Here is a 15234-nt window from a genome sequence, read left to right on the forward strand (position 1 = left end):
ACAACAACAACAACAAAAAAGCCCTCACTTAAAGCGAAGCGAGGATGCTGGTGAAAGCTGCATCCCTGCCAAGGGCCTGCATGAAGTCTTCCTTCTTTCTGGGACACAGTTGGAAAAGGAATAAAATTTCCACAAGCCAGAAGTAAATTCTCCTAAGCTTTTCTACACTTAGCTAGCAGTAATAGTCACTGAATAATAAACCAACATATAACCTTTCCACAAAAAGCCACGGCTGCGGACCCCCCCAGTGGAGAGAGATGTTTTTACATGTGCGTCTTCCCTTGGATAAGGTTGCTTGGGCCCTCACAATCCATATTAACATGAAAATGTACCACTCAGTAAGGACAAGTAAATAATATTAAAATAAAGTATCAGTCAGGGTCCCAACAAGAAATGGAAGAGATACTCAAAATGGTCTGACTGAAGAAAATTTCATATGGAACTATTCAAAGGGATGTGTGTGGAATTAAGGAAACAATAAGGGGTGGTGAGGCAGGGAGGGAGAGGGGAAGAAATTCCCTTGACCTCTCTCTTTCCTGCCTTCTGTTCTCCTGACAGTGCTTCCTATGGGCAGAACCCACTAAAAGCCAAAGAACAGAGGCACCTGGGTGATGTAGTCCATAGAAGTCAGCCTCTGGAGCACAGTGCAAGGTGGACAGGGCATGGATCACGGTGAATGGATCAGGAGGGGCAAAGGAAGAATACACAGCCTCCTACCTCCTACCCTCTTGCTAAAAGCTTAAGGAATGGTTCTGGATTGCTTTTCTATGCAGAGATGTCTTTCATGGAATCCAGGTTATTACAACAGGATTCCACGTGCTGTGAAACCAATTTATTAAAGTGGTGTGAAAAATCTCAGCATCATACTGCTGGTTGGGTATTTTGTTATTCCTGCTGCATCTTGATTAGGGCTGTGACAGAGGGAGAACCTGATGTCCCTCTTCATAGTTCCCTCTGTTCAAGGCCCAGAAAGTACATATGAACATATGATTTCAATATTTCACAGGGTGGCTCTGCTTGGTATGCAAATTTTTATTGTAAAGTGTATTATATGTATGGAGGAGTATTTTAAATACATGTAAAGTTGAAAATATAGTATGTTTAACACCCACATACTTATCACAAAGATTAATAGAACATTAACCAGTACCTCAAAAGTCTTCCAAATATTCTTTCCTAAATAAAACCTCCAACCTCGTCCCCAGAAGTAATCATTATCTTGACTTTTGTGCTAATCATTCTCTTGATTTTCTTGATAGGTTAACCACTTATGTATATTTTTCTAAACAATGTGTATTCTGTAGAAGCATAAATCTAGCAAAAAATGAAAGGGCAATGTTGGAAGGCATCCAGGAGCGAGAGAAGCTAAACAGTCCTTGGGTCAATCTGGTTTCAGTTGCCTCAAGAGTTTACTCACAAGAGCCTCTTCTGGGAAAGTAGGTGGACAAGGTCATGAGTGGGTCTTGCGAAAGCAGAGTTAGATGTCTGGTAGGTCTATAGTGGAGTCCAGGCATTGGGTATCCAAAAGATATATGGTTCAGAGTGTGGATTCCTCTGGATTTTCTGCTTTACCACAGCCTACTTGCAGCTTCTGAAGTAGACCAAAGCAGGGTACTTCTGTGGGATGAAAAGAGCATGCTCAGCTGATCAGAAAATAGGCCATAGTAGGAAAAACAGCAGCCACATTAGAAATGATTAAGGCAAGTCAGAACATATCGTGGGCTCAGCCAGACTCACCTGGGAATTCTGTTCTTAGATAAAGAAGAAAGAAGGAAGGAAGAAGGAAGCAGAAGCAGCAGCAGCAGCAGATTAATAGCAGTGGGAATCTTGATGATGACAGCTCTCAACACATCTCTTCTAAGGCACTCTGCTACCACCTGGCCTGGTTGTCCCCTATGCCTGGTACACGGCTATCATTCTGAGACCACCATTTACCATTCTTTTGGGTATTTCTTTTACCCCATCCAGTGCTGGAGCATATGTTTCCTGTACTTGATGTCTTTCTCTTTCTTGGCATACTCTTTTTTTGTGGAGCATATACTCTAGTAACTCCCTGAGGAAGGGCACATGGGGGGAGAAATCTGTTGAGACTGTACAGGTTCAGAAATGTTTTTATTTCACAGTAGTTGATTTATACTTAGGCTGGGTATACAATTCCAGATGGGGATAAATTTTTCCATCAGTATTTTGAATTTCTCTATTGTCTTCTTGTTTCAAGTTTTGCTGTTGAGAAATCTGAAGTCATTCTGATTCTAGACCTTTGAGATTATATATATATATATATATATATATATATATATATATATATATATATAAACACACACATATATACATATTCTACAGATTTGAGATCTTTGAGATTATATATATATACACACAATACTTCCTGCTGCTGGTAGCTTGTGGAATATTTTTCTTTGTCTCCAGTGATCTGAAATTTCGCAATGATGTATGCACCTTGTAAGTTTCTTTCTTTCATTTATTAGGTTGGTATTTGGTGGGTGCTTTCAATCCATTCTGGGAAACTTCTTGAATTATTTCTATAAGAATTTTCTACTCTTCCCCATTTTCCCTGTTGTCTCTTTTTAGAAATGCCATTATTCTAATGTTGAACATCTATGATGGTCCTCTCTTTAATGTTTTCTCTTACTTTCCTTCTATGTATGTTTGCTCTTTTAGTCGGAAGGTGAGAGTGAGATGAAATTTCCTCGATATTATCTTCCTACCCAGTTAGTTTTTCATTTCCTCTATCAAGTTTCTCATTTTCAAGAGCTTTTCAATGTTCCTTGAACATTCTTTAAAAATATATAGCATCCTGTTCTTGTTTCATGGAAGTTCTTTTATTTCTCAAATTATATTAACCATAAAATTTGTTTGGGAAATTTTCTTCCCTGCATAGTTTGTTTCTTCCAAATTGCTTTTTTCCTCTGTTTTTGATCTCTAGCTCCCATAACACAGGCTTTCCTTAGATGTAAATTTGGCTGTATGCTCATGATAATGAATGGGAAAGTAAAAAGCTAATTAGAAGTTCTGAGCAGGGTATGGGGCCTGACAACTTTGAGATTCAAAGTAGGGTGATCTGGCTCAGTTGTTGGTTGGGAGAACACCAAAAATAGGCATTTACTTTTCAGATAGTTAGATACTCAGGGAGTGATCCTCCAGTATCCTGCCATGAGGGTAAGGGGCTAGTTGCTAATGTACTGGGAGCCAGGTGTGGAAATAACATAAACATATAAAGAGTTAGTCCTACTGCAGAGCTCTGTTTCTAATGAAGTCCTCAGGAATGGGAAGTGGGAAGGCACTGTCAGTCCATGCACGCAAAACGTGTCGCAACCCTTGTTATACACCAAGCTTGCCCTTGCTGTAGTAGAAAACTGAGCATCTAAGTGATGGGGTAGGGAATAACAAACATTTGCCAAGTGTTTGTTTCTTTTCTTTAGGCAACACAGTAATAGATTCATGCGCTTGTGCTCATTTAGTATCCACAAGAGGCCTGCATTATAGGCATATGGGAAATATTAACAATTTATCCTTTTTTTTTCCATTTTGTAGTTGAGTAAATAATGGCCAGTGAAGATTAAATTAACTGACCCAAGATCAGACAGGTATTGACAAGAGGGCACACATTCCAGTCCTTTGATTCCAAGGCTCTTTATTTTTATTTTATGTTAAATGATATTCTTCTGAGTAAGGAAATACATGCCACTATAGGTATCTTAGAAAATATGTAAATTTCCAAATAATTATATATATATATATATATATATATATATATATATATATATGGCCACCACTGTGTAACATTCTTTCACAGGGACATGCTATAATTTATAACAATAAATTTATCATTTATTTGACTGTCTCCTAATTTGAATTGTTTAGGCTGGTAAACCTATGCTCTTCCCACTACATAGCTTCAGCCAAGGGCAGCAGGCATGCACAGGCATCAGGATCAGGAAAGAACAGAGTTCAGGCAGGTCCTTAGGTAGAGAGCTGCTGATTAAGGGCAATTTATAGGGATACAGTTCAGTACCCTGGAGAGCTCCACATCGTCACACTCATTGGGGATTTAACAGAACAATGGCTGGAGTTCTCTAAGGTTCTGAACTGCACCTCCAGAATAGAATGTTAGAAACAAAACAACAAAACAAACAACACACACACAGCTGGGATTGGGGATCTTTTTGTCCCTGAGGGATTCAACTTTACTCTCCAGTTCAAACAACTTTGTGGAAGTAGGTCATTTTTCTCACCACTAGGCCTGTTTTTCATGCTGTTCCCTTAAGCTAAGGCCCAGCTAATTTCTACTCATCCTTTCATGTTCAATTTAATCATTAGTTTCTTCAAAAAGCTTTCTGAGCTCTTTTTGTCTTCTCCCTCAAAATTTTTCCCCTTCCTTCCTCTGCATCCTGATCATTATATATGCCACACTAGATTACAATTGTCTGTTTGTCCTCATAGACTTTGAGTTCCTTGAGGGCAGGGACTGAGACTCGGTTATTCTTTAGCCTTAGTAAGTACCAATAAATAATATTCAATATTTAATAAATGATGCGTTATTTATAGGCAATAGGGAGCTTTTGAAGGTAGTTCTCAACCAGGGGTAACTTTGCCTCCCAAAGGACATTTGGAAATGTCTGGAAATAGTTTTTGTTGTTGCAACTCAGCGGGGTGGGTGCTACTCAGTGGGGTAGGTAGAAACCATGGATGCTTCTCAACATCCTACTATGCACAAGACAGCTCCTATAACAAGAATTATCTGCCCCCAAATGTTACTCATACAGAGGATGGAAAACCCTGTTTTAGAATAAGGAAATGGATTTTATCACATTTACGTCTTCAGAGGGCAGGGAATCCATCTGGCTCATTTTACAGATGAGAAAACTGAGCTAGTTGGTTATAGGATCAGAGAAAGAACTTAGATCATGGCACCCTTTCCACACAGTTGCAACTGGCTAACATTTTTTTTTTAACTATCCACTGTTTTAAGTTGTGTAGGAATAGAATAGTTTTTTAAAATGCACACTATCCTGGGCTCATCAAGCAGGTTTGGGGGACAAGGATGAGACTGTTCAGACTGGAGAAAAAAATGTGGAGTCACAGAACAGGCCCAGCCAGCCTTATCCCATCCCCTATCCCCCATCCCCCCTACATTGGCCTCTCTTTTCTGGAAAGATATGCCACAAATCTAGGATTGAGTGGGAAGATTTCTCTCAATGGCTCATTTCTGAACAATTCAATCTGCTCTGGGAAATGAGAGATCAGCTTGTGGAAGAGTGAATTATTTTAAGCCACTCTGCATTAGAATCAATTAAAGCTCTAGAGGGCCCAGGCCGCCACAGGAGAATTCACTCTAGTTGCCATAGACCAAGGGGATCCAGCATAACTTTCCTCCTATCAACATCTCCAAGGGAAGCTCTGAACCAAATTTGATGGTTATCTCTCTCTTCAAGTGCCTCAGATTTAGAATGCTCCTGATCCCAAAGAGTGCCCCATACATATTTCTCATGAGCCAAACCTGCCATTTTCCCAGCAGTAATTAGAGGCCTGGGCTTCTCCCATTCGGCTCTGTTGACTTAAAAAAGCCAAAGGATTCAGGCACAATACACAGTGAATCAGCAAAGGAAGGAAATGTGGAAGAAAGAATGTGTGGCATCTTGAATAAAAGTGTCTTCCGATAAATTTGGTGAATTGTCTTCAAGGGAATCAGTTGAATGTGTTAATCACTTATTGTACATCATAACTGTCTGGCGCATATGTGATTAGCTGGAAATGATATTTGTGGGTCTACTGAGGCTCTGAAATGATGCACAGGAAAGCTAGATTCTGTAGAAGGAGCTCAACTTTCTTTGCTCAAGTTTGCCTTGGAGCATAAAACACTTCCTGTATTGGCTGCTACTGGCATGAGAACGTGAAGGTGCTACCAGGGGTGGGATGGGGACAGAAAAGGATAATAAGCATCAGGTTCCGACAAGGAAATGCTATCTCACCACCTCCATTCCTTGTTCTCTTCCTCATCCCTGCCACCACACAGCACCCCCTCCCCCTGCCACACACACACACACACACACACACACACACACACACACACACATTGGGGAGAAGTAGTTTATTAACTCAGAATCTGGACTCAAATGATCTGAGTTTGAATTCCAGTTCTGTTCCTTTTCTGAGCCTGAGTCTTCATATATAAATTTGTACTAATCTTTTTTTTTAAGAAAAGATTTTATCTATTTTAGAGAGAGAGAGAGAGAGAGAGAAGTGGAGGGGGGTGGCAGAGGGAAAAGGAGAAGCAGACACCACGCTGAGCAGGGAGCCTGGTGCAGGGCTCTATCCCAGGACCCTTCTGGAGATCATGACCTGAGTCAAGGCAAGATGCCCGACAGACTGAGCCACCCAGGCACCCCTGGACTAACAATCTTAATATCCCCAGCTTGTCAAGGAAGTTTACATGAGATGATGTATATAAAGCACATGGCTCATGAAGGCACTAAATAAATGTTCTATTATCACTATTGAGTTCGGTCTCTGCCTGGATAATTTTCTAAAGACAGAAAGTTTGGTCCAGAGGACTAATGAGATGAGAATCATGGATATGGATGGTCAAATCTAAGAAAAAGAAAATCTCTATCAGGGGTCCACTTGAAGTTTTGAGGTCTAATGATTTTCCAAACTCCCTTACAATACGTAAAATGGTTCGGTTGGGAGTTAACTGAGATTTTGAATTGCTCAGCTCTGTATTTAAGTTTCTAGAGAACGGATTTGTCATTGAGCAGCCTTGGAGAAGGTCTAAAACTTTTAGGACATTGCAACAACCTGGGGCTTACTTAGAGTTCAAAGAGAACATCAAACAAGAATTACCTTGCCAAAGGTCCAAAGGGAGAAAAATGTCACCATGAAAGGAAACAGAGCTCAACTGGTGAATGTGCACTTAAATACAGGGTGGCTATAAGTCTCCTACATGCAAGGGTACCCAAACCCGACTCTTCATCAGAATCACTCAAAGAATTTTATAAAAATATATAGACCCCAGAGCCCCATCCTAGAAATTCCAGGGCCACGGAGGGGCTCAGGATCCTGTTTGGTTTTTTGTTTTTTTTTTTTGGTGGGTTTTTTGTTTGTTTTTGTTTTTGCTTTTTGTTGTTGTTAAAGTGCCAAGGTGATTAGGATTATCAGTCAGGTCTGGAAATAGCTCAGATGTCGATAGATCAGGTCCTGGGCTCCTGCTTTAGAAGTGATTCACTGCGTATTAGCTTCTCCTCTCCATTTCCCTTTGTAAAGATCTGACCCACGTCTCTCCAAAGTAACGTGAGAAAGATTCAGGCGAGGCACTTGGAGCTGATTCTCATTTCAGAGGCAGTAATTTTGGAGTATGTGCTTGAGAAATGACACTATCTGACAATGAAGGTCACTGACATCATCAGATGTGTTTTGGACACTCAAGTTCTGCATAATGAGACCCAACCTTCATGATCTCCTCTCCTTCCACTCCCACCAGGCACTCAAAATGTCTCCCAATATACCTTGAAATTTTTTAACATTCTTCACATCTTCTCCCCCAATCTGCAATGAGCTCAGTTTCACTAATCGAGGCAATATGACCTAGTGGTTAAGAGGCTGGCTTTGGAATTAAGGCAGGCCAGGATTCTGGTGCGGTAGTGAGCCACTTGCACCACCATACTGGTCAATACTCTAGGGATGCCAGAGCAACAAAAGAGAAGCCTGGGTCACTGTCCAATGGTACTCTCAAGTGATGCCTAGAAGGAAAACATAAATTTCTATCTTGTTCAAGCTGCTCTTATTTTTGGTCTTTACTCAAAAATCTTAAATTATATCCTACTAACTAGTAAATCAACCACTTTAATACAGGTGCTATTAGCTATAAAGGCCGCTATAGAGGATGCAGCTTGTGCTAGGAGAACATATCTAAGGGAACCAAACCCCAGCTGGGGAACGAGGCCCAGGACAATTTCTAGAGAAGGAAATGTTTAAGTCAAGTATGTAAGATGATGGTACTTGATAGGTGAAGAAGGGAGGACAGGGTGCCCCAGAGAAAAAGGAAAAGTGTGGGCAAAGATATTGAGGCAAGATGTATTGAACGCAGGATGCTTGAGAAATTATAAATTAGCACAGCTAAAAAGTAGGGTTTTGATGGGCAGTGAGGAGTAAGGAGGCTCGAGTTTGGGAGTGGATTTTGCGTGAAGGAAGAAAAGAGGGTGCGGTGGCATGATGAAAACTCTAATCAGAGTTAGTAGTAAGTGCTCTACAGTTTCCCCTATTAGTAGCTTCCAAATGGAAATCCAGGTTCACAGAGGGGCTCAGTCTGGTGTCCTTGCCAGTGGGATTGCTTGTGAGGTGGACAGGACTCCCCAGTGGCTGCTACAGACTGTGGGAGGCTGGCTGATTGACAGGCCTATCAATATCCCCTCAAACCAAACTCGAAATGAGATCAATGGTTGAGTAAATTTAACCCAAGCCTATTAAGGGAGAAAGAGGTTTATTTTAGCTCAAACAAGTTCTGGAGAGTGAAAGAGTCTGGGAAGAAGGCAGAAACTGAAGCCATGTGTCAGTTTTTTGACGTGGAAACTATTTGAATTCAACCATCTCAGGTGAATAGTATCCTCCTCAGGCTCAACACCTTCCAACATACCAATTCTCCACATGCATTCCAATTTGTGTGGCTTAGAAAGGTGTTATTTTTCTTCCCTCTGTTCCTTCCCAGGCCTTTTGTTACCCACTGAGTATGGACCATGCTGGTGTCCTACTCTCTTAGCTGTCCATGTTGACTAAGCATCTACAATGATCCAGGTACTGCCAGGCACTCCCTATCAGCTCAGCTCATCCTGATATCCTCCTGTGAGGTATTATCCCTCCATTTATAGATAAAGAAACAGAGGGACAACTGCCTTGCCTAAGGCAAAATAAAAATTAGAAGCTAGGGGTTTTTGTTTGACTTTTACAGCTCAATGGATTATCACAGTGATTACTCAGGGAATCACCACTTAAGTCAAGAGAGAATTTTGTTAACATCCCTCCCCCCACAAATCACTACCTCCTCCCTCCCCACTTCTCTGAGGCCTCTTCTGGTTCCAAACTTCTGTTTTCTCTCCCCATTCCATGCCACCTCCCTGAGCCTCTCTCTTTATAGTAAAGGAAATGGAGTAATAAAGAGGCTAAGGACTTTCCTCGGATTGTAGAGATAATGTCAGAGCTGGGACTTGAACCCATGTGTTCAAAGTCCTCTATACCTTGGTTGATTTCCTCCTCTTAGCTTATTTAAGTGCTTTCTATCTTTGGAGGCCAATCAAATGCCATCCTCCTCCATGGAACCGTTTAGACCACCTGGTTTCACTGATCTTTTCCTCTGCCTGATAAGTTCCTGTCTGTCTGTTCCACTGACAGAACCACTTAGCAGATAGTGTGAGGCATTATTTAGCATTTCACATTCTTGTTTCATCTTCCCAGTGAGTCTGTAAGTTTTTGAAGGCCGGGGATCACAATTCATACCTGTTTGTGTTCATAGATCCTTGAAAGTGGTCTGCACAGAGAAGAAGGCAGAATAAGTGGGTTCCTGGGCTCTGGAGTCAGACTCAGGTTCAAATCCTGGCCCTGCTAGTTACTCGCTGTATGATATCAAATTACTTAATCTCCGTCCAAGTGCATTCCTGAAGGGTCCTTGAGGAAATTACAGCACATTATAATTTGCAGGGTCTAGCACAGTGCCTGGCACACATGAATCATTCCACAAAGATTAACTATTATTGGAGCCCAACAAGGGTCTGTTGTTGATAGTGAATTATTCAACTGGTCCTCAAGGTTAAAACATTTTTTGTTGTTGTTGGTTTAGGGAAGAATTCAGATAGAAAATCTTTCCATGGGATACAAGCCTAAACAAGTAACACGCAAGTTGGAAGGAGGCCGAATGTTGCATAAGAATTGCCTCACTTCCCCTCCGTCATGTCCACCTTACCACAGGAGCAATAACGGCTCCCCAGTGTGCAGGGCACTGAAATGACTAACAGCTGAGCAGGCGATAACCACGCAGAATCACGCGCCCTGGCAGTGTTCCTGCTGCTAAGTCACACAGAAGGGACCAGATTTCCCTCCAAGCCTTAGCAGCAGCTAATGCTATTAGGATGAAAGATGGGTCCATTTGGGCCCCAAACCCCTGTGTTCAGGCAAGACTCTGGAAGGTCAACAGCTAAAGAGAAATGCAGGAGTTTCCAAGGAAGAGGCTGAGCAGCCAATTTTGTCAAGAATCAGGAAATACAGCACTCTGGGTGCATGCATATATATTTTAGCAAAACAGGCCATTTCTTCAAAGGATTTTAAAGGTCAAAAGCTTGCCTTCCTCCTGACTTTATCCCCATACATAACCAGGGAGGAACAAACTTACCTGAAACACAATGCCTACTGCGTTATGCTTTACGTACATCCTCAAATTGCAAAGAGGTTCTTCTCCAAATACTTTCAGATCATTTTAAGGAGAGTCTGGGGATGGGATTTACATATAGATGATTTTTGCTATAATTCTGTCGGCTTTGTCTGATCATCTGTCCTACAAGCCATGGGAGGCATTTCTCTGAGTATCATAGCTAAGCACAATAGGACTCAAAACAGAACCATGCCAGGCAAGTCAGGTGGGCGGGGAAACTGTCACAACCTGAGATCTTGGGAGGGAAAGGGAGTTAAAGACCTGCCAAAAAGGGTAATGAGGAAGTTTCAGATAATGGGATTAGGCAGGACTGACTGGGAAAAACCTGCAGAGACTTCTGGGCTCTTTTGCAACACAAGATCCCCGTAAATTGGGTAGGGGACACAAAAAGGCAAAACTCAAACCAGCAGTAGCTGTCAGGCAAAAGCAGTTGTGACCACCAAGCCAAGAACAGGTGGTGGGGGTGGGGGTGGGGGGGTCAAGGGGTAATCTGGCAACACTTTCCAATGTAAATGCAAAAGGTAGTGCTATCAAAAAAAAGAACTTCCCCCAGAAATATTTGTTGTCTACAGCAATGCCCAGGAATATATAACCTCATCAGCTTGCCTTTGCAGGCCTCAGTTTCCCCACATTGGAATCTAAAGAAGTCATACTACTTCCCCAACCTGAGTTAGTGACCCTCCTCTGCTCCCTTAGATCTTCATGTGTTATTGTCTTTTAATGAGTCTCAACTAGACCTTAAACTCCTCAGGGCTGGGTTCCTCAAAGCCTGGCACAAGGCCTGGCCTATAACAAGATTTTAGTCAACATTTGCTGACTGAATGCTCTCTCAAGTCCTTGGAGGACTGAATCATAGAATGACTGGATCCTGTCATCCACAGGGCTCAACATAATGTGTGGGCCAACTCGTCTTCCCAGAAGCTGGCCCAGGCTGCCTCACTCAAGGCACTGGCGGCCTTCCCCTCCTCTTCCTTTCTCTTTTTTATTCCCATCTCCAAATATCATTCTGCTTAGACTGTGCCAGTCTAAAAGCCCTGTTTTGGTTGCTTCAAACTTCAAGACAGAGGTCTAGTAAATCTGAACTACCAACTAGCCTGCTGGTTGACTTCCCTTTCTGCCTCGCTTAGGTCTTGCATGGATCTTGCCTTAGACTCTCTTGGAAGAAGATCCTGAGATAATGATTTGAAGGGAAGAAGTTTACCAGGGAATTGAGTCCCAGGAGCACAGACGGTGGAGCAGGGAAGTAAGACAGGAAAGGGAAGAAAAGTGATATAGGATGCTTTAATGAGCAGGTACTGCTGTGGGCAACTGAGGCTTGCTCCTCCTGATGATCCCTGGGAGACTCTGGAACACAACTCAGGTCATCCCAAATGAGGGGTAAGGGATCTGGGGTATTTATCCACCAACTCCTACCCACAATTGGTTGGAGGCTATTTGAGGGATGGGGGGAATAAGCCCCCTCTGCTGCTAGTCTGCCTCATGCACTAGTTGAACATACTTGAGCAGCCAGAGAAAGCCCCCAGGTGCTTACAGAAACAAGCCATCAGCAGGTGCAGCCATAGTGAGATCTGAGGGGATGGGGGCAGCAGTGCCAAGACCTTATATGACATATTCTTAGCCCGATGCCCCAAAGACTTCCATTCTCTCCTCCCGGTTTGCTCTACTTGCATTAACATGAAGTTTTCCAGTTGGAAGAGATCTGGTAATCATCTGGGCTAACCAAATCTCTCCTCAGTTCAGAAAGCCCCTCGACAACATTCCTGAAAGGTGGCTGGTCAGCTTGATTGAATATTGCTGGTATCAGGGAACTCACCGTTCTGAGGCAGGCCACGCTATTGCTGAAATAATAGAGTTGCTGAAAAATCCTTTTTTTTTTTTTTAAGTTTCCACATATATTACCTTGTAATTTCTGACTGTTGGCCTTAATTCTGCCTTTTGGAGCCCCACAGAATGATTCTCCTCCCCCACTTACGATAGCCCTTTTATAACTGGTGTATTTTCACTATGATTCCTCTCCTCTGACCCAAATCATCCACTGTCTTTACCACTCTTGCCAAAATATGTTTTCTAGACTAGTCATTCTCAACCTGGGGCAAATGTGCCTCCCAGAGTACCTGTGACACTGTCTGGAAACATTTTTGGCTGTTACAACTAGCAGGGCATGCTACTGACAACAATGGGTTATGGCCTGGCATGTTGCTAAGAATCCTACAAGACAGGGAGTCTGGGTGGCTCAGTCAGTTAAGTGAATGACTCTTGATTTCAGCTCAGGTCATGATCTGATCTCAGGGTCGTGAGATTGAGCCCTGCATCAGGCACCATGCAGAGTTTGCTTAAGATTCTCTCCCTCCCTCTCTCTCTCTGTGCCTCCCCCAACTCTCTCTCTGCCCCTCCCCCACTTTATTTATTTTTAAGTAAATAAATAAAATCTTAAAAAAAAAGAATCCAACAAAGGCACAGGACAGCCCCCACAACAAAGAATTATCTGGCCCAAAAGGTCTGAAGTACCAAGGCTGAGAAACTCTGTTCTAGAAATATTACCCAGGTCACTCTCCTCTGCACATGTTATGGCTTGTCATAAAAGCATAGTGCTCAGAACTGGACATGCAGTACCTACAGGGATGGGACCAAAAAGAGCATGGAACATGGGGGATCCTCTCTCCCTATGACAACCAGACAGACCATAGCAGCTGAAGCACCCAGAGCATACGCCCCCTCCCCTCCAGTCTGTGGTCAGGGAAAAGCTCTGAGTCCTATTGAAACAAACTGCTCTCAGGGCCAATGACTAAGACACGAAGATATAAAAACATAAATGCAAATCGAGAAGGAGGTAGAGTTTGCTCCTAGCATCTCCACAATCCTTTCATCATGATAAACTGAATCAAATTCATTTCAGTTTATTTTTATTTACCCTACAGACACAATTATAGATCTTCTCTACTACATTTTTATTACCTGAAAATATGATAAATTGGCTTTTAAATTTTTCATCCAGGCTACTCCCCAAAACATCAGACAGACTAATTTTGAGCCATTTCTTAACACTTTTTGGGTAAGATCGTGTTGACCAGCTATGACTCCACTTAACTGTAGCTTACGCTTATTTATCTGATTAAGAAACATCAGGTCTATGTACTTCTCAAACAAATAATGCAACATATGTTAAGAAAAAAGGAAAAGAAGATAGCAGGAGGGGAAGAATGAAGGGGAGTAAGTTGGAGGGGGAGACGAACCATGAGAGACGATGGACTCTGAGAAACAAACTGAAGGTTCTAGAGGGGAGGGGGTGGGGGGATGGGTTAGCCCGGTGATGGGTATTAAAGAGGGCACGTTCTGCGTGGAGCACTGGGTGTTATGAACAAACAATGAATCATGGAACACTACATCAAAAACTAATGATGTAATGTATGGTGATTAACATAATAAAAAAAATTAAAAAAAAAGAAAACATCAGGTCTAGATGGTTTCATTACTAAGTCCTATCAAACATTCAAGAAACAGTTAATTCCTATTTTATTCAAGCTCTTCTAGAAGAGGGGGCGCGAAGATGGGGGCACACTTCTGCTTGTTTCATAAGCTAGTATAATCCTAAACCAAAACCTTTCAAGTACAGGGCATGAAAAGAAAATTACAGGAAAAAAACCTCATTAACAAACATAGATGCAAAAGTTCCTAAAAAAAAATTCACTCTGCTGAATCTAGTTTCGAATTTTCTATTTTATAAAGTGACTGAAGTGGGGTTATTCCAGGAATATAGGATGTTTTAACAGAAATCTATTAATGTAACTCACTACATTAATAGATTGAAGAGGGGGGACGGAGTCAGGAATGGACGACAAGCACACAGAGAAATCTTTTTCTTGAGTAGCTTTTCCTGTATAACAAAACCCACAAAATTTCTGTGACATAAAATACGCATTTATTTTTTATACGTCTTGGGGTAAGCTAGGGTCAACTATTTGAGGCTGGGCTCAGCTGGGCACCTCAGCTTTAATGGCAGGTCTGTGGGTCAGCTGCGTGACGATATCCACATGATTCATTCTTCTTAGGCTGGCTAGCTGATACAAGCTCATCTCATGGCAGGGCAGAGTACTGAGAGGGTGTACTCAGTGCGACAAAGACGCTTCAAGCCCCCGCTTGCATAATGTCTGCCATTATCCTATTGGCCAAAGCAAACTGCATGGCTGAGTTCAAAGTCAAGGGATGGGAAAATATACTCTGCTTTTTATGGCACAGATACAAGGAGTGGAGAATTGAGGCCAAGGATTTAAAATATCACAGGACCTGTGAATATTTTATTACTTTTAACTTACAAATATTATATATATGTATACATATACAAATTCGCCCCAGGTTTATATATGTATATACATGCGTCTGTGTGTCTGTGTATATATATATATATATATATATATATATATATATATGAACTTGGTATGTACAAACTGTTTCATAATAAATGTTAAATTCACACATTAAGCATATTTTGGGATCTTTCTTATTTACTAGCCTCATAATCTTATCCAAAAGGGAAATGTAGTTCAGCAATTATCTTTCATTTTTACTTTTTTTCATTCTTTCAACCTCTTCCAAAAAGGATTTAAAGAGGTTTACAAAGCACTGAGACAAAATAAATGTATAATAAATCAGAAAACAAAGCAAAGGGAAAATAAGGTTATCAAAGCAAGATGGGGCTGAAACGGCATTAGTGTTGGGCTGGATAGTCTCCATGTGCTCCTCCTGATCTCTCTCTCCCCTTCCCTAGCTGGTCTGTCCTCCTTAAAGGGCTCCCCTGTCTC

The 15234-nt window shown here is 41.8% G+C and overlaps 1 long non-coding RNA gene across 2 annotated transcripts in view; it reads right to left on the reverse strand.

Annotated features, from left to right (window-relative positions):
• LOC112816132 (uncharacterized) overlaps positions 1-15234 on the reverse strand; it is an 18069-nt gene continuing 2835 nt past the window's right edge. Inside the window, exons 3-4 of one of the 2 annotated variants that reach the window (XR_012375950.1) lie at positions 9508-9675; positions 1-1617 (exon numbers count right to left, since the gene is read on the reverse strand). This is a non-coding gene — a long non-coding RNA (uncharacterized lncRNA). The remainder of the gene's footprint in view (positions 1618-9507; positions 9676-15234) is intronic. The other variant, XR_003206123.2, reaches the window with a different exon arrangement.

This window comes from Callorhinus ursinus, unplaced genomic scaffold (genome assembly GCF_003265705.2).
Source record: "Callorhinus ursinus isolate GAN/ISIS: 27379988/994484 unplaced genomic scaffold, GSC_fseal_2.0 scaffold59, whole genome shotgun sequence".
Lineage (NCBI taxonomy): Eukaryota > Metazoa > Chordata > Mammalia > Carnivora > Otariidae > Callorhinus > Callorhinus ursinus.